This window comes from Heptranchias perlo, chromosome 22, assembly GCF_035084215.1.
Source record: "Heptranchias perlo isolate sHepPer1 chromosome 22, sHepPer1.hap1, whole genome shotgun sequence".
In the NCBI taxonomy this organism is placed as follows: Eukaryota; Metazoa; Chordata; class Chondrichthyes; order Hexanchiformes; family Hexanchidae; genus Heptranchias; species Heptranchias perlo.
This window is the reverse complement of record NC_090346.1, coordinates 35,185,589-35,209,148: the sequence shown is the minus strand read 5'-3', so window position 1 is coordinate 35,209,148 and position 23,560 is coordinate 35,185,589. Positions and strand designations below refer to the sequence as shown.

General features: G+C 40.0%; 1 protein-coding gene across 1 annotated transcript in view; it reads left to right on the top strand.

The window, feature by feature from the left end:
* The window catches only part of LOC137340647 (eukaryotic peptide chain release factor GTP-binding subunit ERF3A), a 49,796-nt gene that overhangs the window by 3,536 nt on the left and 22,700 nt on the right, over window positions 1-23,560 (top strand). The gene's annotated exons all lie outside the window — the stretch shown is intronic.

Here is a 23,560-nt window from a genome sequence, read left to right as displayed (position 1 = left end):
TTTCTGCTCGACGATTTTGCGTTGTCGTGTGTCTCGAAGGCCGCCTTGGAGTACGCTTACCCGAAGGTCGGTGGCTGAATGTCCTTGACTGCTGAAGTGTTCCCCGACTGGGAGGGAACCCTCCTGTTTGGTGATTGTTGCGCGGTGTCTGTTCATCCGTTGTCGCAGCGTCTGCATGGTCTCGCCAATGTACCATGCTCTGGGGCATCCTTTCCTGCAACGTATGAGGTAGACAACGTTGGCCGAGTCACAGGAGTATGAACCATGCACCTGGTGGGTGGTGTCCTCTCGAGTGATGGTGGTATCTGTGTCGATGATCTGGCATGTCTTGCAGAGGTTACCGTGGCAGTATGAGACCTTGCAGGTAACACCTGTCTGTCTGCACACTGATTGCCTTGGCAACGGGCAGTTGAAAAAACTGTCTGTAATCACCAAGCATTGTTCTGTGAATTATAAATGCGATTTCATTTCGAGGATTTCATTTCCACATCGTTTACCTGAGGAAGGAGGAAGCCTCCGAAAGCTTGTGAATTTAAAATAAAATTGCTGGACTGTAACTTGGTGTTGTAAAATTGTTTACAATTGTCAACCCCAGTCCATCACCGGCATCTCCACATCATGGCTACCATCGTTCCTTAGCTGGGCAGCAGAAGTATTTCAGCAGTGTGCACAGGCTTTGCCAGCCCTTGCCATTCTTTGGGTGTGATTACCAAGAGCTAGTTCTTAAGACTTAGATTTGAACACTGGGTTCCTGTATTTCTGTGGCACCTTTAACATAACAAGATATCACTAAGCGCTTCATAAGCGGACAGAGTCAGACAACAAAAAGAAGTTCGGGGTGGAATTGGAAGACCTGCTCGACGAGGTAAGTTCTGCACTGAAGGTGGGGAGAGCTGCAACAAGGCTGTGTGATTTCAGTGCAGTGGGGGTGCACTGGGGGGAGAGGATAGTTAGAATGGTGTCTAGGCTGGAAATAATGTAGGGTGGTGTAATGGTGTGGAGTCATTTATAATTGAGGATGAGAATTTTTTTTCCCTGGTAATGACAGCTTTATTTATTGTTACAGTTGTATCTAAATATCTTCACTAGGAATCCATCCCAGAACCTGTTTATGCATCATCCCCAGCAGCAGGTACATCTCCTCCCATGGTGTTTTGTGTATAGATAATCTGTGCTTTGTGTTTGCACACCAACTTGATCATACCTTTTGAAGGCCGTTCCTGGAGGGCAACAATTGGAGGTCGTTGAAGGCAGAGTTCACAGCCAAGGTCAATTTGGTAAAGAAGGGCAATGGCAGAATTTTAGATGTTAGTTTGTGCAGTATGGAATACTCAATGCCAGTGAGGTGGATGTTGGAGTCTTTCAATGGAGGTGGGAAGTAGAGGTGGAGGCAGGAAATATCTTGATGATGGACTAGATTTGGGGTTTTTCACCTTAGCTTGGGGTCACACAGCTGGAATGGAGGATGGAATTGGAGACTTAAGGTGCAAAGTTTCTGGCAGGAAGCAAGCAGAATGACTAGGTTCTTGCCATTGTTGGACTGGAGAAAGTTTTGGCTCATTTGTGACTTGATATCAGACACATAGGCAGCATAACAACTGGTATTTGAGGCCAACTCTGACTTGAAATTTTGCCTCTGGCAAAGATTTTATGTTGGTACTAGTTATAAAAATGTAATTTGTGTAGAACAGTAAGTGGATTTCTATCTGCAAAAAACATACATTTACCATCCAAACTTTTTCACATGATTACAATTGCATGCAAAGTAAGAAATTTGTTGTAGGTGCTGACTGAAAAGGGCAAATTTGTGTACTCAGCACAGATTGCAACAGAGGTCTTTAAATATGGTAGCAGTCAGATTTTACTTAGAAAATGAATTGTTAGTCTACACAATTGCAAAGATGTATATTTTTGATAAACCAAAAATCAGATGTGTCAAATTAAGGTACATTTATGTTATAAAAGTCATTCTAGTGAAGCATGAATGGAACTAAACTGCAGACTTCATCTGTTTAGTTTTTCCTTCAAATTTGCATAGAAGAAAAAATATACCTGTTGTATAAACCTCAGTTTTACTGCTGGTATATAGGCTGAGTTTTTTTTCCCTCCTTCGTACGCTGCTGTGATGGGAAGAGTATTCCCATGCATTCCATATGGCTCCATCATAAACAGTAGGAGCAGTGGCTTTAGACTGCCTCTACTCAGGTGCATTTGTATGTATATATTGTCATATTTAATTTCTGGTATCACACTTAGTTTGCTCAAAGTAAAATAGCAAATCAGAACTGATGAGAAAGGGAAATAAGTAATCAAAAGCAAGGAAAGCAGCTGGAAAACTGCTATTGAGGAGCTACTATGGATTTATGAAAAAAAACTAGTCCAGAATGACCGATCACAACCTAGCAATAGAAAGAAATAATTAAAAGGACCACTGAAGTTGATCAGTATTTCACACACAGTATACATGGCAGCGATTCAATTGCTCCTAACAGCCGGCATCTGACTTGTTTGATTCACAGTTTGTGTAATTGTTTCCTTGAGATTATTCATTATCGGCAAGAAGGTTGATAAATGTTTGAGAAAAAAATTCCAATATCGTTTAAGGATAGGGAAAATTAATGTTTCATAGAGGTGAAAACTTCTAACATTAATTGTCCTATTTTGTTCTGGAGCGTACCGTAGAGAAACAAAGCAGGTAGTTCCCTGTAAGTTGGCACTCACCTTCAGAGTATACTTCACATGTTTGGATTTCCAAGGTTCACTTGCATTGATATGAATGGCACATAACCTATGTATGTGATGTCTCGCACATGAAATGTGCACATCTCAGGGCCAATGAAGACCTGGGGAATTTGTGACTTTTGCAGAAGAGAATCAGTTTTTACCAATCTGCCAGTCTGGAAAATCCCAAATGTATTGGTGGAAACTGATATCCTGGGAAACTGCACATGCTCAGACTGTAAAACCTACCTTCAATACCACTCGCTGCTTTGGCCAAAAATATCAAATCCAAGTTCGGACTTTTGGGAGAGACTGAGGCTTTCAAGTAAAATTATTTACTATGCTTCCTATTTTCATATTGTCTGCGAATTCCTCCGTTCTAACAAATTTTTATCACCCTCCCGCGTAATTCCATACTCAATCTCCAATACTCTTCCGTTGTGATACCTTGTCAAAAGGGTTTTGAAAATCCATGTACATGACATCCACTGCATATCTAGCTTAAGAAGTAGGAGCAGGAGTAGGCCATTCGGCCCCTCGAGCCTGCTCTGCCATTCAATAAGATCATGGCTGATCTTTGACCTCAATTCCATTTCCCTTGGCGTCCAAAAATCTGTCAATCTCAGCCTTGAACATATTCAACGACTGGAATTCTCTATCCCACAGGGCTGTGGATGCTCAAAGATTCACTGCCCTCTGAGTGAAGAAATTCCTCCTCATCTCAGTCCTAAATGGCCAACCCCTTACGTTGAGACAATGCCCCTGGTTCTAGACTCTCCAGCGCCTCAGCATCTGCCCTGTCAGCATGCACCATATTTGTTACTCCCTCAAAGCACTCTTATTGGATTTGTCACGCACTTCAATTATCAGACTTAGTTACAGTCACCTATTGATAAACCCCTGTTATAAAGCAATTTATCTTCTGACCTGTCGTGAGCAATGCCATGAGGAGCACAGACCAATCAACATTGGCACAGCCCAGGGGCTGGGGGTACTCCGGATTTGAGGCTTGTCTGTATTTTGAGGGGATCCCAGGGTCTGGAATTACTGGGAGGGGTCTCCGGATTCTTTGACCACTAGAGAGGGAGTTTCTGGTCAAGCACAAGATTTCGGATCACTGCAAGAGGGGTCTTGGATCTGAGAACTTTGGGGACAGTTTTAGAATTAGGAAGCACTGGGAATGTGGGCTAGGGTTTTGTGAATACTGGAGGTGGGGTAAAGGGAAGTCTGGTGGGGGGGAGTGGGGTTCTGAGTCCATTAGGACCTTGTAATGGGTTTTGGACTGTAGAGGAGGCAGTATTCATGGTTGCTAAGATCTGTCAGTATTTGGGTCAGCAGGTTCTAACAGCCTTTTCAGGGGACCCAAGAAAATCGGACCCAAACAGTCCTTGACCCCTTTGAACCATCGGACCCCAACCCATGTTTAAAATGTTATTTTGGACACTAGAAATTCTAAGTTACTAATGAAAATGGACAATTTTTTTCAGAAAACATTGCGAAACCATGAAGGCAAAATGTTACCGCAAGTAAGGTTTGTGGATTGGAAGTGCACATGTGCAAGGTTTTTATACATTTTAACTTACGGGTATCTTGTGATATTGCTCATAGTAAGCCAGCGGATATACTGTTTTATAACAATAGGGATGTATTTTGTGTTACTGCTTGCTTTGATTCAGAGGATACCCTGTTTTATGACCACAAGCTTTCGGAGATTATCCCCTTCGCGAAGGGGATAATCTCCGAAAGCTTGTGATTTTAAAATAAAATTGTTGGACTATAACCTGGTGTTGTAAGATTCCTTACATTTGTCCACCCCAGTCCATCACCGGCATCTCCACATCATGCCTGTTTTATGACAACAGGAGTCTTAGCAACAGTTATCGAAAAAGTGAGACATTTACGGGAAGTGTATGCTATATACAAGATTTCAATATGATAGATTATAATTATAATCTCCTGCCCCTTTAAAGCAATCTAATGTTTTTTAAAGGGGCAGTAATCTTTACTTTGAATGCAAAGTCAAAAGCTGATGAGGTTTACTAGGTAGCCCCATTGAAGCTTGAACTACAGAACTGTAATACAGGTATGTTAAAATTTAAACACTTGTGCACTTGTTTTAAAGACCTGAAGTGTATATGGACTAAGTAACAAACCATCAAATCTGTTTTAAATAATTACTAGTGCTGTTAATATACCTATTTAAAATGCCCAGCAAAGCATAAATCCAACATTTAAACTACAGTTCTGGCAACCGGTGGTCCTAACATAGATGGTAAATAGATGTATCAGCTATATACATGAATATTCTAATTGTTTTTAAGATTCTACAGATATTCAAACCTTTGGTGCTGAATATTTGGATGATAGTAAGGCATTTGTTTTAACAAACCTACGTTTTTTTTGCAACCACAGAGAGCACAATACACTGACTTATCCTGATGTATTAACACTTGTTAAAGCGACTGTTTTATTTTGTCCATTCTTTTCCCCTCACTGCAATGCCTTCCTTTTCAAATTGAAGGAACAAGTTAGTGTAGCTTGAGGAGACTTACGGAATAAGCTAAGTTCTATTCCCATTGCACCTCCATTCATGGGCGCAACTTAAGCGTAACTTGCATGATTTTACAGAAAAGATGACCGTTAAATACAAATGTGATTTACATGGTGGATTGTGCAGTGTTTAAATGGGCAAGTCCCGAATTAAACAGTGAGCATTTGGCAACATGGGGTCAGCTTCCATATGTATGCTGACGACACCCAGCTCTACTGTCCAGACCCCCTCCACTGTCTCTGTCAGACTGCTTGTCCGACATCCAGTCTTGGATGAACTGGATGTTCATGTTGAACATTGAGAAGACTGAATCTGCCATCTTCGACCCCACCCACAAACCCCGTGCACTTGTTGCCAACTCCGTCCCTCTTCCAGCCACTGCGGCAGACTATTTGCAGCCTTGGCATCCCATTAAACCCTGAGCTGAGTTTCTGACCCTGTATCCTTTCCTATCATCTCTTATCCATGCCCTTGTCCTCTTTAGACTTGACTATCCAAATAGTCCAAAATTAAAACTCCTGGCTGGCCTCCCAACCTCCACCCTCTAGACTTATGTTCATGCAAAACTCTGCTGCATGTATCCTATCCCACACCAAGTCCCCTCTCCTATAAACGCTGTCCTCCTACAATGGTTTCTGGTCCTCCCGTGGTTACAATTTAAAATTCTCATGTCTGTGTTTCAAGCCCTTCGTGCTCTTACCCCTCCCTACCTCTGTAACTTCCTCCAGCCCGACAACACCGTCCCCCTCCAACCTCTCCGCTCCTCTGACTGGCCTTTTGCGCATACTCCTCCTCCCTTCACTCCACCATTGGAAACCATGCCTTCAGCTGCCAAGGCCCAGTGCTCTGGAATCCCTCCCTAAACTCCTGCATCTCCACCTTCCTTTTAAGATCCTCCTTTTATAACTCATCTCTTAGTCCAAGCTTTTGACCACCCATCCTAATATCGCCTCCTTTGGCTTGGAGTCCATTTTGTCCGTTAAACCCTGTGACGTGCCTTGTGGTTTTTTCTAAAGGTATTATGTAAATCCAAGTTGTTGAAGGATGGCAAAAGCCAATCAATTTTAATGATGTTTGCCTTCCATTGTTGTTGCATAAACCTTGGTGATTGAATTTGATATCAGGTTTGAGGGGATAGGGAGAGTCACAAACCAAGGTTTTAAATTTAAGTAAGGCAAACTTCGATGGGCAAGTATTCAAAGAAGTATTTGGTATGATACAAAACCAGTGCATACCCTAGAAGGCCATGGCTCCACTTGTGTAGTTAAGCAACCATTGACAACAAATGAGATAAGAGACAGTAAGCTAAAAGAAAAGGCTTACACAAATGCAAGGAAAAGTAGAAATGAGTGGACTAGGAGAACTATAAAAAGCAACAAAGGGATACAAAGCAAGTAAGAAGTGCAAAAAGGGGTATGGAGAGAATAAACTTGCAAGGGATATCAAAACTAAAAGCAAAAACTTTTATAAATAATTGAGAGGATGGTAGAGGAATATAGGCTCATGATGCAAGCGAGACTAATGGTTAATACATATCCGTTCACACGTGAAGAAAGAGGACAAGATACAAGGGAACCTAAAAATAAGGCATGGGAAGGAGCTTGGTGGATTTAATATACGTTCAAAAAATGGTCATGGAGAAAATAATGGGACATAAGATAGACAAATCTCTAGGACCTGATGGTGTGCGGTCATCCTCTTTGGATCTGAGAAAGATAAATCAGGATATCTTCTTAATGGTGAGAGACTAGGAGCTGTGGAGGAGCAAAGGGATTTAGGTGCCCATATACACATCACTAAAAGCTAGTGCAGGCGTATTAAAAAGTTATCAAAAAGGCTGATGAAATGTTGGCTTTTATCTGAAGGGGATTGGAGTTCAAAACCGATGCTTTAGTTGTTTCGAGCCTTGGTCAGACCCCATCTGGAATACTGCATTCAATTTTGGGCACTGAACTTCAGGAAAGATATATTGGCCTTGAAAGGAGTACAGCTCAGATTTAGATGAATGATACCAGAGCTTATCGGGTTAAATTATGAAGACAGGTTGCATTAACTTAGCTTGTATTGCCTTGAGTTTAAACGGTTACGGGGTGATCTAATTGAGGTATTTAAAACAATTAAGGCATTTGATCGGGTAGATACAAAGAAACTATTCCCTTAGTGGGATGAATCCAGAGCAAGAGGGCATAATCTTAACATTAGAGCTGGGCCATTCAGGAGCGAAATCAGAAAGCACGTTTTCACACAAAGGATAGTGGAAGTTTGGAACTCGCTGCCCCAAAAGGCTGTGGATGCTGGGTCAATTGAAATTTTCAAGACAGAGATCAATAGATTGTTAGCTAAGGGATATTGTATCAAGGGATATAGAACAAAGTCTGGTAAATGGAGTTGAGGTGCAGATCAGCCATGATCTAATTGCATGCGAGAACAGGCTCAAAGGGGCTGAATAGGCTGTACTGCCTCATACTTGTGTTGAGTCTTGTGCTTGGAGCCGTAAATTCTTACTCGGATGATTTTATACTCACCATGTCTTGTGTTTAGGTTCTCTTAGTCTCTCAAACAGCTCTTAGAATTTGTTTTGTCTCACTTACTCCCTTTATATTGTAAATGTTTTTTTCTATGTGCCTAAAATCTATATTTTGCAGTATTATGTACTACAATGTTTGTATTCTTTCAATCAAGTTATTTTTCGGGAATCAGTTCAATTTATCAGATATGAGTCGATGATTAGAATACATCTGATTGCAGGCTTGGGTCTTGGAACAACCTACCATTGAAATCTGTCGTGATTGTTATGTCTGTGTCAGTTGTGTCTTACAATAAAGATGAGTTTCAACACGAGATGAAAAACTGCCCTGGGGTTTAATTTCCAGGGAAATCTCCAACTAGCACTGCTGTTCCAGCTAAAGGTGTTATGTAGTATAGGTTTTGTTGAGTTATGAGTAAAATAAAGGAATGGCAAGATTTGGAAGGGGTGAGGGAGCAAGTCTGATTGCAGTAATTGGTTGGAAAGAATGTGCATTTATATAGCACCTCTTGTGTCCTCGGGGCTTCTCAAAGTATTGCACAGCAAAGTATTGAGATGTAATCACTGCTATGTAAGCAAATATAATATTTAATCTGCGCATATGGTCCAACCAACATTAAATGAATATATGACCAGGTAATTTATTTCAGTGGTGTTGATTTAGAGATGAACGTTGGCCAGGGCACTGGGAGAACTCTGCTCTGATTTGAATAATGCCACAGCATCTCTTAAGTGCACTTGAAATGACAGACGGTGCTCAATTTAACTAATTCATTTTCACATCGTTCACCTGACGAAGGAGGAAGCCTCCGAAAGCTTGTGAATTTAAAATAAAATTGCTGGACTATAACTTGGTGTTGTAAAATTGTTTACAATTTAAATAAGTCAAGCTGACACCTTTAAGGTTGAGGATATGTTACTAAGATGTTGAAGCAATTGCTTTATTTCCCACTCTTGAGTATTAAGAATTGCAAGAAATTGTCACTACACAGTTGGAGGTTACATTTGTTTTTTTTTGCTGCAAAGTACTGATTTCTATCTGAGTAAATACTTCGAATTGGCATATTCTGCATATGGTGTGGTGTGCCCGTGTCTTCTGTTGCTATCAGCAGTGAAACGTGTGGTACTTTTCACCTAAAATGACCATTACCCCCTGGGATTATGTCAAGTATGCCGTGTAATTGAAAGCTAAAAGGTGTAAATTTTGGGAAGTGGTTTGGTGAGCACACCCCAAATGATTTCGTTGGGATAACAAACTAAACATGAGGAATTGTTATGCAAATTCACAGCTAGTACTTTAGTGTGTTTTTTTTTGCAGAATTGTTGCATGTATGTCTGGAGAAAAAACTTTCACCTGACCAAAGGCTACTCATTGAGAGCTCCAGAAATTTGCTTCCTTTTGCATGCAGGCTTCTATAGAGGCTTTTGGCTCAGGACAGAAAGGTGACTTCATTCCAAACCTCTGTTCATGTGTAAGAATGGCATCAGTTTGAGGAAGTGCTTATAAGCTGCGTTCAGCATCAGCATTCTGCCAGTGTCAGCCTCTGAATTTTAGTGAAGTGCATCTGGTTCAGTGGAGACTGTTAGGGACTGAGCAAAAAGAATTGCTTGTGCTTGATCAATGTTAAGCAGACATACTCCAAGGGTACTACAGAGTGTATCTACTTTCCCTTTTTACCCATCCCTGTAGTGGGGTTGGGGGGGGGGGGGGGTAGGTATTCTTGATCTTGAATTCTTAGAAGGGTGTTCCTCTTCAGATCATTTTGTGATGGATTTGGCTTTAGGCCAGCCTGCTTCAAAAACTGCTGCTGTAGCACTGTGCTTGTAATGAGGGAATTTTTTGTGATGGTTCAGATGTTACTCTATGGTCGGTAGGTAAATTTGTTGTACATGGTCAAAACCAGCATGTTTATAGATAAATTCTCAATTTTTGAGGGTTGGGGGGGTATATATTACTTTCATGCAGTAAATTTTCAAAAGTTACTAGTACATCTCCCGTGGTGTTTTTCGCAATAGGTTGCTGGGAGGTCCATGCGCATTTAGCAGACATAAGTGGGACAGAGTCGGGAGTTTGCGGGAGCAGGACTGACATAAATGGAGTGGCAAGGAGGTTTCTTTTATGGAATTGGGCAAAGCTGGGGGTGTGGGGTGGCTAGCTTTGTTTGCTGCTCTACTTTGGTTGGACATGTTTAACATTAAGTCTACTTAGACTCCTAGGCGCCTCTCCGCTTCATCCATGGCTATTTCAATACCATTTGGAGTATGTGTGTCACCTGTTTTTCCTTACGTGCAGTACTTCACATTTCAGTAAATTTCATCTGCCATAATTTTGTCTAATTGTGTAATTTCTGTGCTGCCATCTGCAGTTCCACTGCCCTCCAGATTGGTATTGCCGGTAAACTTGTCCAGTTGGCATTGAGTTTCTGTATCCAAGTCATTGATGTAAATTAGAAACGGTCGTGATCCTAACACTGATCTTTGGGGCACTTCAGCTGGTACTTTCCTTCACTGTTGCATGACTCCTCTTACCAGTACACTTTGTTTTTTCCCTTTCAGCTCCTTATCCACTACCCAAGATTTACTCTAAATCCCCACAGCTTTGGGTATAGCCTTTTGTGTGAAATTTCATTGTATCTTTTGGAAGTCTGGGTGCAACATGCTTGGGATGTCACTTTCTCAAATAAGTCAAGGGTCTTGTTCAGGCAGAGTCTTCCCCTTCTAAATCCATGTTGACTGCTGTTTACCAGATTATTATAGTGCAGGTAATCCAAGTTTACTTCTGATTTAATTAATTCTGTTATTTTACATGGGTCTTTAGTAGCCGATGTCTGATTTGTCATGCATTTTGAATATAATGCATTCACCTGTTTCCAATCTGCTGGTAGCTCCAACGTCCAGTGACTGCCAGTGCCTCATGATTGTCCTTTAACTGTCCTCTTACTGTCGAAGTACCGAAGGAATTTCTTTCTGTTTTGTGCCTACAACTATGCTCTTTCCAGGTTCTCTCTCTGCTTCCCTGTTGATCCTTTTAACATGTTCCTGCATACTCATCCCAGTGGACCCCATCCCCTTACTTGCAAATTTTTTAGAATGCATTTTTTTTCATCCTTCATTTTTTTGATATGTTTATTAATCCATTTAGGGTCATGCTTGTTCAATCTGACTTCACTAGTTCTTGGTTTATCCTGCATGATCAGCATTGTGTCTTTAAAGTTGTTATACTTGTCCTCTACTAAAATATTGAACAAACTCCTCCAATCAATATGCTTGAAACCAAATTGGACCTTGTGCAATAATAAATGCTCTAATTTTTTAGTCAACCATAACACTTATTCATCCTAGCTGCGATTCCTTTTCATGATCAGCCTGTTTACTTTCACGCTTCTTAATTCCTGTTAACACATTGACAGTTTTGGCAATCTCCACTCTTTGCAGAACTTAATTTTTAGGTGGAAGGAAGTTGGAATTCATGAATAGTTTTCAAAAGTCTGGACTTGTACATGCTTAATCATATGCTTTTGTGAAACTTGTGTGCTCTACGAAAATGGTGCAATGGTTTGGTGGTATGAGTCACAAGATTTCAATTTTTAATCTTTCAACTCTGAAATTCACACTGAAGTACAGTATTAAAATTTGGTTTATCCTTGCCTAACTACTAGCAGCATATGTAATTTCTAGATTAGTAAAACTGATTACAGGACAGATATTATTTGCATCTTGTCCATACAAGGAGACCAATTTGCAAAATAGTAATCACTTTGAGAATCTCTAGATTAATTGGATAACCCCTTGTCCTCTTTTCTCCCAATCATTAAATTGTAACTTATCAATCCTGACTATTGGTCTGATCTGAAGAATTGGAAAGAGTGCACAAATTGAAGTAACAGCGATGTATAAACAGCCAATGAAGCCAGATTTATTTGGCAGAGGAAAGCTGGAAGGTTGCCCATTCTTTGAAGAGGAAATCAAATTGTAGGTTTCCAAAAATGTTGCCTGGCTCCTATACATTGCATATCTCCCAAGGGTCTTCTAGGACAGCTTTACTAGTTGTAGTCGTTATGCAACTAATATCTGTTCATAGTCAAATTAGGGGGTTCATACTTCGCTAGATTCAAACTTGAAGAATACATAATCATCTTGGATTGGACTGACTTCCACAAATTCTGCGTCCAAGTGGATCATCTGTTGCTATGTGACTGAGGTCCATCCAAAAATGTAATGCTATATTTAGAGTCCTAGGATATAATGGATATGGTCAAGTATGGTGTACTGATGGTACACGGTGCAATTGTGTGTGTGTCATTGGCACCCCGGGTGTTAATGGTGTGGCTGCTCAATACTGGCAGCCTTTCTGAGATTAGTGACGAGGAATCTAGTTTGGGTGCTCTGGGTCCAGTTTACAATATGGGGAGGTTTGGTTTTAGGGAACATTTTATATACAAAGCACCACCAAGGGAGTGGACACCTTAGCATTAAGATGTACAATATTAACTACATATTCTAGTCCTGATGTGTCCACTTATATAGGTGACCATTTGTGTTTTTTGGAGAAAGAAAAACGCATCTCCGAGGGTGCTGCTCACAGTGAGTCAGAGGACTCGCTGATTCAGAATAGTTGAGTTTTTATACCATGTAGGGGTTAACATCAAGGCCACTAATTTAGCGATTGAGTAAGTCACATTTCATTTTTATTGAATAGGTTCCTGGTAATTTTACTAGTGCTTTAGGGATTGAATTCCAAGACACTGTCCATTATTCTGAGATATATAAAAATGTATTTAATTTTTATCCCTTGCTAGTTTTGAAGGTGAGAATACACAATAGGATGGTATGCGAGATGAACCAATTGAAGTCAGATATCTGGTATTTAGTTGTACTAGGTCGGGGGAGTAGGGCTTATCTGGACTGAGGATGATCCTGGAATTGAACACTAAATAGAATCCTGGGTTTGGCTGCATTGGGAATGGGCTTTGACAGACTGGGCTGAATGGTCCTGGAATTGGCAGCAGTGTGCTGGTGCTGCTGAGGTTTGGCAACATAAGAAGAGGGGCTCCTTCTGTCTGGCATCACTGTGGAGGGTGAACCTCGAGGTTTGGCACAATGGGGGTTGGAATATGGTGTTTGGCACACTGAAGAATTCCTGGTTTCTGTTAGCAGTATGGGAAGGGAGACAGAATATGCCTGTAGGCACTGAGGATGGGACATCTTGGCCTTGCAGCATTGGTTTGTCATTTTCTTGAGATTACAGCAAACATAAATTTGATGCTTTGGTTCCAGAAAACAAGTCAATTACAATCAGTGTCTGTATTGCGGGTTCTCTCAGGATCGCCTGCTTTCCTGCTTCTCTTCAGAACTACTCAAGATCCAGATTTTAAAAAATAAGCTTTGTTTCCTTTCACAATTCAACTCTTCATATTAAAAAAACCTCTCAAATTAAGACAAAGAAATACTGCCTGTCTGTGTCCCTCTATCTTCAATTAACATGCTTTCTAAAATTTATAAAGTGTTTGGCTATCATTGGATGCCAACAAAAGTTACATGGGATGTGTCATCAGTGCAGTGTATCATGTAATTTTCATTTGCATGCATGCTCTCTGGTAAAATGTTTGATACAAATCTCACCCGAGTAAAACATTTGAAATTTACTCTCTAGCTTTTCTTCAGTTAATTTGAAAAACAAAATAAATAGGGATAAAGGGTGGTGGGGTGGGGGTGGCAAAAAGCCTGTAAGTGGCCCAGGTACTCTAACAGTATGCAAATGCCCCATGACCCTAGAATTTGTGAAGGGGGCAGAGGCACATCCTTAATGTTCCATCCTGTCCTCAATCCACCACTAAAAGGCCTCTAAGAAATTTGCCCCCTGATATGTAACTCCTATCTTGCTGTGTGTTCTCAACTTTAAAACTGGTAAGAGATTAAAAATTAAATACATAATTTTTCATCTTCATGCACTTACTATCAACTGTTTCCATTATAAATTCCTATGTCCAGATTTATATGCAGTTTCCATTATGTAAATGTCATGCATTAATTACCCTCTGTCCTCTTCGTACCTCATGGAGTAATGTGATGGAGGCAGAATCCAAACATGTGGACCTTCTACTTGAAGGCAATTAGTCCAGTTTTCAGAAAGGGACTAATAGGAGATGAACCTTATGATTACTTTACAGAAGAACGGGATGCTGGAATTTTGACTGGATTTGAGAATGCAGTACAGTAGTCCTCAGTGGCCTGCTATTCTCCCAGCAGCGGAAGTTCTCAATAACATTTACATTTTTATGAATCTCAAGATTTGGGGAGAGGATGTAACAGTCCTTGTGACCTCTTTATCTACTGAGAAATTTGGAGCTCGTGGACTTACTGGCTTTTGTTATCAATTTGCCCATTGCGATCATGTGTGGAGACCATCTCCTGACTCTATCTGGCTCTTCATTCATCTTTTTCCTGTCACATTCACCGCCACCCCCCACCCCCCCAAAAAGCCTAACCATTCAGAACACAGCTTGAAAGGGTTCCAGCAGTTTGGGAAGCTACGTTTTGGAGAATTAGAATATCAAACAAAGTCATTTTAATCACTGTTGCTGGGACCAGAGCTTCAACCTGTTTAATGAATATTATGTACAAATGGTTTTATTATATGTATAACTGCAGCTTGATGGCTACTCTGAGCTTTAAGAGTCTGAATCGCAGTTTCTTCTTGACTGCCTCAGCTCCAATTTCTTTCCTTCTGAATGAATGCTTTATTGGCCTCTCCTTGGTAAAATCTTGGTTTTAGAAAACAAAATGTAACCAAAGAGAATACTGTGTGGCTTGCACAGGTTTTTGAGTAAATTATTGATTATGTAGTGCTTGCTTAAAACTATGGCTTAATAAAAAGCCAGGTTTCATGACTGTCATATATAGTAACTGAGTCGTCTGTTATTTCATTTTTGCAGCAATAGGATGGGAGAGTTGTTGCCTTTTGTGTTGCTGCCATTTGCACATCATTGTTTACTAATGCAGAAACATTGTTCCTGTAGCTTATGTCCTGATGGATGTAAAATTGGCTCATCAGCTACAAAAGAAACTATTATAGAAATGATTTAATGTTTTTAAACTCCGAGGCACTTCTTGTAAATTTGCTTATATCTGTCACACTTCAGACGCCCGTTTTAAATATCTTTTTGAAAAAAGTGTTCATTTTTTTTTAAAAGTCATTTGAGATATGGAGAGATGTCCTCAGCAACAGAAATTAGCATCTAATTGATTTCAGGAATCATACATTTTTAAGAAAACTCCTTCTGACCTTGAATTGACCTGAGGATCTGACTAAGAGCAAATTAGCCTCAAATAAACTTCAAGAAGACACACCAATTGCATCTTATGTCCTAAAGGGACACAAATTATATACAACTGCATTTTAGCAACAGAATAATGGCATGCAACATACAATACATTATACTTGTGTACTTTCAAAGCACTTGTTTCATCTTCATAGGACAGTAACAAATCACAACAGATAGGGAACCTAGCAATCAAAAGTAGGAAAAGTAGTAATTAAACTACCAGTCAAAGGCTATGAAAGATGTTTGAAAACTATAAATCAACAATGTGACCATCAATAAAACAAGTAACAAGAAGGTAATCAATCATTCAAATTATTTTTTGAAATTAATTTGGTTGCAGTCGAGTTTGGTCACTAATATGAGGAATGTAGTACGAGAAATAAGTTGTGTTGCATAGTAGACCCCCAAAAAATTATACTGCATAGAAAAATCATTAAAATTGCACATAAAAATTATTCAAGTCCTCTTAAAAGGACACATACCTCAGATTTTGTTCCAACACGTTTCACATGATCTAACACCTAATTTTTCCTTTTGTTTTGCTTACTGTAAATTGAAGGACATGCTGTTGTATAAAGACAGGTGCATTATACTGTGTGACACACAATGTACTATTGTGCTACTAAAAGACAGCTGTGTGTAAAATGATCTGACCCCTGTCTGGTGGAAACTTTTCAACAAACCTTTGTTTCCAGCTTGTAGTTTCATCTGGGTGCTGACTTGATTCTGTTCTGGTTGTGGTAGACTTGGCCTGTTCTAGGTAGCTACACATCTAGTCTTCAATGAGTGCTGGACATCAGCCAAAATAATATTTCCTTATTTTTTCTTCGTCTTCTGAAGGCCCCTGCTGATGCTGGGGTTTGGTTCCATGCTGTCCTAGAGCAGGACCTGGCTAAGATCCAGGCCTGCAATGACGAGCGGCGGGTATCATTCATGCCACTTAAGCAGCAGGTAATGTTTGCGTCACTTAAGCGGTGGGTAACACCCATCTCCAACAAAAGAAAGCCCAACCAACTCTGCTTGATCTTAAAAGCCACCACCATCAACATCTTGGGGGTCACCATTGACTAGAAGCTGAACAGGACCAGCCACATGATTGCCATGGCTACATGAGCAAGGCAGTGTCTGACCAGTGGCTCACCACCTGACCTCTCAAAGCCTCTCCGCTCTGTTGAGTCAGGAATGTAATTGAATACTTACCACTCGCGTGGGTGGGTGCATTCGCAACAACGCTCGAGAAGCTTAACACCATCCAGGACAGAGCAGTTTGCTTGATCATAGCCCATGCCGCTAAACTCAGTATACACCACCGTCATCACCTGCCTCCTTATTCTTCCGACCAAAGTGCACCACCTCACACTTACCAATATTGGAATTCATTTGCCAATTACACGCCCATTCTGCAAGTTTATTAATGTCGTCTTGCATTTAAATGCATTCTTCCTTTGTATGAACTACACTCCCCCCACCGCCCCCCCCCCACAATTTCATGTCCCTCCCAAATTTTGAAATTGTACTTAAGTTCAAATCGTTCATGTAAATTGTGAACAACAGTGGCCCCAGCACTGATCCCTATGGAACACTGCTTCCCACCTTTTGCCAGCTACCTGTCCCCTGATTTCACATGCTCTGACCTTAGCCATGAGTCTACAATGCAGTACCTTTATCGAAGGTGTCTTGAAAATCCAAATGTTACATCTATTGCATTACCCATGTCTACTCGTCCTGTTATTTCTTCAGAGAATTCAGTAAGGTTGGTCAAATATGACTTTCCCTTCTGAAATCCATGCTGACTACTCTTCATTATATTTTTGTTTTCTAGATGTTTCTCTATTACATCTTTGAGTAAAGATTCCATTATCTTTCCTATCTCCGACATTAAGCTAACTGGTCTGTAGTCCCCTGGACTTGCTGTATTTTTTTTTAAATATAGGAATAACAGTAGCTGTCCACCAGTCTTCTGGTACTATTCCCTTTTCTAATGAATTTTTATATATAGGTAACAGTGCCTCTATTATCGCATCCCTAACTTCAATATGCAAGGATGCAATCTATCCAGACCAGGGGTTTATCCTCTCTAAGTTTAATTAGTTTATCAGTTATCTCCCCCCTTTCTATCTTAAATGTCTTTATACCTTTTTTGATTTCTTCTAATGTCATACCCACTTTGTTAGTCTCCCTGGTAAATACTGAGGCAAAGTAACTCTTCAATATTTCTACCATTTTGCTCTCACTACCTGTTAATCTTGTGCATCCCTTAGTGGCCCCATCCCTATCCTAATTTTTCTTGTTTGTGTCTGTAGATTACTTATGCTTTGTATATTCCTTAATAATTTAATTTGGTAGTTCCTCTTTGCATTCCTAATTTTTTTTTGACATCTTTCCTAACCTCTTTGTATTCCCTTTTGTCATCCTCTCCTTTTATTGTCTACATACTTAGAGTATGCTTTTTCTTAATTTCAATTTTACACATCTCTATTCATCCATGATGTTTCATTATTGGCTAGTTTGTTTTTAGAGGAATATATTTCTCCTGAACACTCTTGATCACTGTTTTAAATATTTCCCACTGCTGTTCTATCTCCCAGCAATTTTATCCAGTTTACCTTCCCTAGTTCCATTCTCATCCCCTCAAAATTAGCTTTTTCCAATCTGTTACTTTGAGAAAGACAAAGACCAATCATTGTTTTAAATCCTATTATGTTATGATCGCTATTGCCTAGATGTTCCCCTACATTTACTTCTCTTATCTGCTCTGGTTCATTTCCCATTACTAGATCCAGCAGTGCTTCTGCTTTTGTTGGGCTTCTCTCATACTGGGTAAGAAAGGAGTAATGTGTACACTGTTCTTTTAAAAACTCCATTCTGCTTTCCCTACCTCTTGCCAGTTTATTTGGGGGTAGTTGAAATCTCCCATGATTATTCAATGTTTTCTACTTATTTCATAGATTTGCTCTCCTATTTCTTCCTCCATTTCCTTTCCACTATTAAGTGGTCTGTAGAATATGCCTATTAATGTGATCGATCCCTTCTTATCCTTTGTCTCAATCCATATGGATTCTTAATATCACTTCTATCCCTTTTTTCTATTGCCGTTATGTCTTCTCTAGTACAGCTACTCCACCCCCCCTTCCTTCCCTATCCTTTCTAAATACATTACAGCCTGCAATATATAACTGCCAGTCCTGTTCTTTATGTAGCCATGTTTCAGTTATCCCTACTAAATTGGCTCCTTGCTATGAATTAATGTCTCCAGTTCTCCAGTTTTGGTTTAGATGCTGTGCACATAATTTGTTTTTAATCGTTTCGCTCACTTGATTTTTAAGTTAATTTCTACTTGTGTTCTGTAACTGTATTTGTTCCCTGACTGTACATTACCCTTGTTCCTTACCTTGGTCTGACCTTTATTCTCATATCCTATTTCTTTCATCTTCAGACTTGTTGTTTTCACCAGATTCTCTCTTCTTCCCCTGAGACATTCACCTGAGGAAGGAGGAAGCCTCCGAAAGCTTGTGATTTTCAAATAAAATTGTTGGACTATAACTTGGTGTTGTAAAATTGTTTACAATTGTCAACCCCAGTCCATCACCGGCATCTCCACATCATATTCAACACTTGGCATATGTTGGCCAAGCAATTCAGAAGTTGTGTTCCCTGGGCTGTTTTGTCAAACTAATGGCAAAGTCACAAGACTTGGATATTTCTGTTGATTTTGCTGCCATGTTCCTACCTTTTTTCCTGCTAGAGAAATAATGCGTGCAGTTTCCCTGAAGAAACTAATTTCTGCCTCACTCGTAGAAAGTGTTAGGACAGCAGGAAAACCAAATATTGTATTGCTGTTGTCTCCCCAAATTGTGATGGGTGATTTTAGTACTTGTCAGCAAATAGTTTTCAATGTACTATGGGCTGACTTTAGAACTTAACTGATATAATTTTCTAAGATTTTTTTTAATCTCTCAAAACAAAATCATGAAGAATGAGGAAAAAGCATACAAGTAGACCATGAGAAATTGAAATGGAAAAGATCTAAAGGGAAGAAATCAGAAAATAAAACCCAGGAATAGGGTTTGAATCCCTTGTCTGGCACTTGAGATTTTTGGATGGGAAGTAGTGAACAAAAACTGAAGTCAAGTAAGTTTTATTATTTTCCTAATTTCAAAGAGGAGATTTATGAGGACATTGCTAGGACTGGAGAATTTTAGCTATGAGGAAAGATTGGATAGGCTGGGGTTGTTTTCTTTGAAACAGAGGAGGCTGAGGGGAGATTTAATTGAGGTGTATAAAATTATGAGGGGCCTAGATAGTGGATAGGAAGGACCTATTTCCCTTAGCAGAGAGGTCAATAACCAGGGAGTATAGATTTAAAGTAATTGGTAGGAGTAGAGGGGAGCTGAGGAGAAACTTTTTCACCAAGAGAATGGTCGGGGTCTGGAACTCACATCCTGAAAGGGTGGTACAGGCAGAAACCCTCATCGCATTTAAAAAATACTTGGATATGCACTTGAAGTGCCGTAACCTACGGACCAAGAGCTGGAAAGTGGGATTAGGTTGAATGGCTCCTTTTCAGCTGGCACAGACATGATGGGCCAAATGGCTGCCTCCTGTGCCGTAAATTTTGATGATTCTATGAAAGCACCAGCTGTAAATAAGAAATGAAGGATTAAGATTAATGAATTTGAAGTGGTAAACTGTACAACTTATGTCATTGTGTTTATTTAATAATTTGCTTTGGTACATAGAGAATTCCAACTTTGAGCACGAAGACCCAACAGGGCTTTCAGCCTCTAAAACCATTGTGGAAAAGAGAGAATGAGAGCATCTTAAAGGCAACAGAATGACTTTGTATCTTCCGCTCTTCCGCCCCCCAAGTGCTGTCTGCTTTTCTCCACTCCACTTCATTGACCATACCAATGCCCAATGAATTGCACCCTCACTGTCCAGCAATAGCAAGCAGGGAAACTAAATAATCAGTCATAAAATATTTCGTCAATTTTCTGTGGTGTGCACAGGGAGTCAAAACCAAGTATAATCTTTAGGTGAAGTGTGGTTAGAGGCTAAGGAATAATTGACACGGGTGCAGGCACAATGCAGTCCTTATTTTCAAGTCATACATTCTGTCCTTTTTTATGCTATAAATTCCTAGGTCCACATTTATAATGGGAAAAACTGCTGTTGTAAACTTATCACACTGCAATTACACTCTCCTGCCAGTGGTGACACTGCAGTGCCTCCGGAGGAAGTGTGGTTATAGTATGACCAGTTTATATAGACAGTTTGCATTATAATGTGGTCATAGGAATTTATAACAGGAAAAGTTGATAGGAAGTGCATGCAGCCACAAAACTTTGACTATAATATTGATATAGATTATCAAATTTTGTTGGAGAAATAGCTTTTTAAGAAGGGAAACTGCTTTGTTTATGTTCATCAAATTTTGTTTCACCACATATTGTATGCTTTTAGTAATTTTTACACTCAGTAAAATTAATAAACCTAAGACAAGTTTGGAGCAAATCCACCTCCCCCTTTGGTGTTGTGGATATATGGAATAGACTGTCTGCAACAGCGATTGATGCTGGGAGAAATGATCAAGATGTATGGTGGCTTCAAAATATTCATGCAAATGTTAAAGTTTGAGAATTCAACTTATAAAAACATTCACCACCAGTTTAATAAAAGTTTGAATGGGTGAAGTGTCCAGTCCTTGTTGCTTTTCCACTGCACCTCTCCTGAAGGCTCAGGTACAATTCCACTTATGTCAGTTTCCCTTATGTATTTGCCCAAGTTGCCATTGATCATGTGGGAACTAAGGCACTGAGTGTTGGTAGACTTTTCAACTGGGTAGGGGACCATCACTCCCAAACCGAATCCAGATGTCTATCTCTGAACTTTCCAGCAAGGAATCTGGTGTGGGAGCCATGGCTGATTTACCCTTCCTTAGTTCCATGGTGGCAGTAGCGCCCCTACTGCCACCATGGCAGAAATAAATTAACTTGACAGAGACCAAAATTGAATCTGTTTGATATGGTTCACTTAATGAATCATAGAATCGTTACAGCACAGGAGGAGGCCATTTGGCCATCGCTTTGTAAGAGCAATCCAGTTAGTCCCATTCTCCTGCTCTTTCCCTGTCGCCCTGGAAATTTTTTTCTCAATATTTATCCAATTCTTTTTTGAAAGCCACGATTCACTCTGCATCCACCACCCTTTTAGTAAGCACATTCCAGATCATAACTACTTGCTGCATATAAAAAAAAAAGTTTTTCCTCGCATAGCCTTTGGTTCTTTTGCCAATCACCTTAAATCTGTGTCCTCTGGTTCTTGACCCTTCTGCCAGTGGGAACAGTTTCTCTTTATTTACTTTATCTAAACCAGTCATGATTTTGAACACTTCTCTCAAATCTCCCCTCAACCTTCTCTGCTCCAAGGAGAACAACCCCATCTTCTGCAATCTGTCCACGTAACTGAAGTCCCACATCCTTGGAACCATTATAGTAAATCTTTTCTGCACCCTCTCTAAGGCCTTCATATCCTTCCCAAAGGTCGGTGCCCTGAATTGGACACAATACTCCAGTTGTGGCCAAACCAGTGTTTTATAAAGATTCAACGTAACTTCTTTGCTCTTGAGCTTTCTGCCTCTATTTATAAAGCCCAGGATCCCGTATGCTTTTTTAACGGCTTTCTCAACCTGTCCTGCCATCTTCAAAGATTCGTGCGCATATACCCCCCCAGGTCTCTATGTTCCTGCACCCCCTTTAGAATTGTACCATTTAGCTTATATTTCCTCTCCTCATTCATCCTACCAAAATGAATCACTTCACACTTCTCTGCATTAAATTTAATCTGCCAGGTGTCCACCCATTCCACCAGCCCGTCTTTGTCCTCTTGAAGTCTGTTACTACCTTCCTCACTGTTTACTACAGTTCCAAGTTTTGTGTCATCTGCAAATCTTGAAATTGTGCCCTGTACACCCAAGTCCAAGTCATTAATATATATCAAAAAAAGCAGTGGTCCCAGTAACGACCCATGGGGAACACCACTGTATACCTTCCTCCAATCCGAAAAACAACTGCTCACCACTACTCTTTCCTGTCACTTAGCCAGTTTCGTATCCATGCTGCCACTGCCCCTTTTATTCCATGGGCTTCAATTTTGCTGACAAGCCCGTTACGTAGCACTTTATCAAATGCCTTTTGAAAGTCCATATACACATCAACTGCATTGCCCTCATCAACCCTCTCTGTAAAGCACTCCATACCCTTTCTAACTGAGCTTTAATGTATTTTTAGAAGCTTCGATACTGGTTACTTAATTGTGCCCTGGATTTGCTCAAAAAATTGCTTGCTACCTGCAACTTAAGAGCAGCTAATGCTCCCATGGATCCTCTAGCTGTATATGGTGTTTTACTGTAGTTGAATTTTCCATTAGTTAATGACATGAATTCTCTAGCACTGTAAAAGCAGAATGGGGTTATATTTTATCTTGCTACTGTGAAAATTATCAAATTAATTAATTCAACTTCTGAGACCTCAAACAGATGTCGTTGATCTCCACTGCAGCAAAATACTCATGATGAATGGGGTCATCTCTGATGGGTAATAATAATATGCATAATTCTAAGTATTGTTACGCACACTAATATTCAGAAAGTCACTTGAGGTGGGCTATGCAGTAGTCTCATTGGATCTGCAAAGTTTGATATTTAAATGGTGTTTTATGATCTTTACAGCACAAAAGGAGGCTATTCCACCCATGATGTCTGTGCTGGTGTTTTGGAGCAATCTGAAAATGAACCCAGCATCCTGGCCTTCCCATATCCCTGTATCTTACAATTCAAATATTTATCTACTTTTCCCTTAAAAGATGTAATTGTTTCACCCTCATCTCGTCTCTGTGGCAAAGCAATCCATTGCTCCAACAAATCTGTGCAAAGAAATTTTTCAAAATTCCATTCTCCTGCTCACTCCCCATCATCCTTTTAATAATCTATTTTTAAGAGAATTTATGGACTGTACTTCAACAAATGGTACATTGCAAAGAATTTTGCATTCTTCACAACTTCTTCCAATTTTCCCTGTAATTTTTATCATTGTAAATTTGTGCCCTCTTGTTACAATCGCACCAACCAGCTGAAACATTCCATCCCTATTTGCTTTATTATAACCCTTGATAATCTTCATGACATCTCTCTGGTCACCCCTTAACCTCCTTCACTCTAGTAATAAAAGCCTGAAGTTCTGAAGCCTCTCATCTTAAGTCCTTGTTTTTGGTAACATTCAGTCAATCTACCCTGTACCTTTTTTGCATTGCTTTTACTTCCTTCCTGCAGTGGGTTCTCCAAAACTGCGCACAGTTCTCCAACTACAGCCTAACTAAGATTTTGCACAATTTCATCATTACCTCTTCGCTTTAGTTTAATATGCTTCTAGATACAAA